Source organism: Sinocyclocheilus anshuiensis, unplaced genomic scaffold (genome assembly GCF_001515605.1).
Source record: "Sinocyclocheilus anshuiensis isolate Anshui unplaced genomic scaffold, SAMN03320099.WGS_v1.1 scaffold43, whole genome shotgun sequence".
NCBI lineage: Eukaryota > Metazoa > Chordata > Actinopteri > Cypriniformes > Cyprinidae > Sinocyclocheilus > Sinocyclocheilus anshuiensis.
In genome coordinates, this window is record NW_015549580.1 from 1,351,215 (window position 1) to 1,354,938 (window position 3,724).

The window sequence follows — 3,724 nt, forward strand, 5'->3', positions numbered from 1 at the left end:
GATATTTCAGTTTTTCTTTTTTAATAAATCTGCAAAAATGTCAACGATTCTGTGTTTTTCTGTCAATATGGGGTGCTGTGTGTACATTAATGAGGAAAAAAAATTAACTTAAATGATTTTAGCAAATGGCTGCAATATAACAAAGAGTGAAAAATTGAAGGGGGTCTGAATACTTTCCGTACCCACTGTGTATATGTATATATATATATATATATATATTATACCCTCATTGGGGGCTGAGCCCCCCTAAAATGAAAATCCTAGAATCACCCCTGCCGATCACAATACAAATTACATTCAAGTTACATTCAAAATGAACACAGTTAAAACAGTAAAGATTATAGGCTAGATGTTCTACACAAACTAAAAACAGCAACAAAATTCAAAATAATTAAAATTAAATTAGAATGAATAGGTTAGAACTTGCGGGTCAGATCGTGGGTTTTGGATAATAAATGGATTCAATAAAATTAAAAAAGCCTAATAATAATTCAAGGAGGAAAACAAATGGACTGCACGTGGACGAAAATCGTCCATCTCGATATTTCACTGTAGATATCTTCCAATACCAGTTTGGTAGATGTCGCCCAACCCTACAATGTAATTAGTAAAAATCCTTTGTTTTTTATTGGTAATTGATTTCAGATCATATATTTTTTTGATTCACAATTTTTTGGTCTCTTAGCTTACAGAAGGAGTCTCTGTATAAATGCACATGGCAGTTTTCCTTGAACAGGGTGTAGTTTGATGTCCCATTTATTTTCTAAAAGCAGTAGAGGAAGAGTGTTTTTTTTTTTACAGTGTTAACTTTTAGACAATATGTTGTCTAAAATAAGATTAACCTAAGTGGTTTTAAATGCAGACTTTGATCACCATTTAGTGTCTGTACAAATTATGATTTTGGCCTTTAACTGTCCAACAATTAATCATACAACAGTAAACAATATTTATTTGTATCCCATATTTTGTGTGCAACCTGTTACTGTTACTTTTCTGAAATATTTTTAAATTGATTGCATTTTGATGTTTGGCTTGTTTCATGTTTATTACTGGGAAAAAAGTAAACTGTATTTAGACATGCCCCACATTTTGGTAATAGGGTTGAAAAAGTTGTAGTCTTTATAAAACAAGTAGAAAATAAATTCTCATCCAATATTTTGTCTGACTTTCTGAGGTTGACAATCTGTGTTTTTATTTTCTCAAGGCACACCCTCTCACTGATCATTTGCTGAAATAGGTAAAAAAAAAATGCTTTTTTTTCTCTTTAATTTGTAATCTATTAGTGGAAAGTACCAGGAAATTAACATTCAACCAGACATTTATTTTTGTTTCTGTGTTCTCAGTATCAACAAGATGCACATACTAGCTTTAAGTTTAGCTTTGCTTCTCTGAATAGGCATAATTAATGCACTCACTCATACCGATTCATAAAACATGTATCAGCATATACACAAGTACACAAATCTAGAATTAATATGATGAATACAATCTCTCAGTGTGGGTTTCACCCCGAAAGAACAGGCTCGGCCAAAAATAGGAATGCGGAACGTTCCTCATCTGGATCTCTGTGGAGAAAATCCCTCCCACCTGCTGCTGGGCCGTTTCCATGACAACACACGAGTCCAGCTTTTTCAAGACCTGTCCCTTGGCACCCCAAATCACTGAAAGCCTGGACACCTACCCAAAGGACTTTGCTCTGAGCTCTGTCATTTTCCTACTGCAAAACTACTTCATTCTCACATATACCCGCATTCATCATTTAGACAAATTGTTTTTTTTCTCTCTTAAATAGTTCTTGTTACTAGAGCCTTGAAATAGAATCTGTGGAGCTACTGTTTATTGATCAATCTGTCATTGGGCATCAGGTATTACTACTGCTGTGGATCCAGACATTTGCCACCTCATCCTAATATTCAAAAGGAGTCAGTAATTCCCACAATTTGAGTTTAAAATCGGTGAAGGGGTTGTGATCTAGTCTATACCAATTACACTCAACACTTTTTGTCAGTATTATCATGAAAAATAGCACTCCGTGTACATCTGTGCAGTGCTGCAGGCTTCTAGAGCCCCATTTGATGAGATTTAAATTAATTCTGCCTCAATCCCAAATTCAGCCCCCCCCCCACTGTGCTCCACAGTATTAACAGAGCTCAGTCTCCGCCCCTTCACAGCGGCTCCTCAGCAACATCCTCTCCTGGAAACATGCATGTTAATGCATGTGAATTCATACAGGAGAACCAATGTGTTTTGCAACAGGCCGTAGTATGTTACAGAAACTGTACATCACGCTACACACCCTCCAGCTTGTGTTAACATTAGTAGTTTATTGCTGTAATATTGATGTTACTTTGAGTAGTCAATAGACTGTCAAATCCCTTCACTGAAATTTGAAGTTAATGACGTTTTTTTTTTATTGTTTTTTTATTTGCCTTTAGCACAGTCTTAAGCACACAACATTCTGTTTTTTTTTCTTGTGTCAATAACAGCTATTGAGACTTGAGGCCAAGTAATGTTTCTTTTTGAATGGCTTTAGATTGAACGCTATGTGATCATGCTTTCTCAGTCTTTATTGGCTGTAAGCCCTTGGCAAACACTTAAAATTCCGAGTTTGTATTATAAGCGTTTTCCTTATTCTTTGATTTTCATGAGGTGATAAATGTACTGGCTGATTTAGGTGAATCTCTCTCTGTCTCTCTCTCTCTCTCTCTCTATATATATATATATATATATATATATATGTATGTATGTATATGTGTGTATGTGTATATACAGGTGCATCTCAATTAGGGCTGCACGATAAATCGCATGCGATATTTAATGCACATCTTGTCAGAAAGCCGGTTCTGTAATCAGCGGTAAATCTCCATCACCTGCGGGCTTTCACATTGAGCAGCATTAACTACACAGAGCCGTTGTTCACTGATGAGCTGTGCAAAAAATCGCGCGAATATGAACGTGGTTTTGCGCAACTCGTCAGTGAACAACGGCTCTGTGTAGTTAATGCTGCTCAGAACCGGCTTAATTTGAGTTGAATTACTGAAATAAATGAACTTTTCCATGACATTCTAATTTATTGAGATGCACCTGTATGTATATATATATATATATATGATATGTGTGTGTATATATGTGTATATATGTATATATGTATGTACAGTGCACAGCATAAATGAGTACACCCCCTCTGAAACTTAACAAATTCAGCAATTACTCTTTGCTCACCCTTCTTGGCACTGAGTGTACAAGTTCGTGATACATTTTCACATCTGTGCGGTTTAACTCCTGGAGGACGACCTCCTTAAATGCCCTGATCTTTAATGGGGAGTTTTGCTCAGCTCGTCTCTACAATACTCTGTGAGATAAAGTGTCACTCTTGCTTTTGCCGGCTCTGAGACACTTGCATGTTATTTCTACTGCTCTTTTTCTAGCAAAAACTCACTCATCACTAAATGAAAACTTAAAGTGAAGACCTGATTATTTCAGGAGCCTTATCACAAGTGCTTACATGTTGATCAAAAATAGCCTTAAACCTATACAGGTGCATCTCAATAAATTAGAATGTCGTGGAAAAGTTCATTTATTTCAGTAATTCTACTCAAATTGTGAAACTCATGTATTAAATAAATTCAATGCACACAGACTGAAGTAGTTTAAGTCTTTGGTTCTTTTAATTGTGATGATTTTGGCTCACATTTAACAAAAACCCACCAATTCACTATCTCAA

At 35.6% G+C, this 3,724-nt stretch overlaps 1 protein-coding gene across 3 annotated transcripts in view; it reads left to right on the forward strand.

Annotated features, from left to right (window-relative positions):
- The window catches only part of LOC107657694 (zinc fingers and homeoboxes protein 2-like), a 21,083-nt gene that overhangs the window by 11,844 nt on the left and 5,515 nt on the right, over positions 1-3,724 (forward strand). The gene's annotated exons all lie outside the window — the stretch shown is intronic.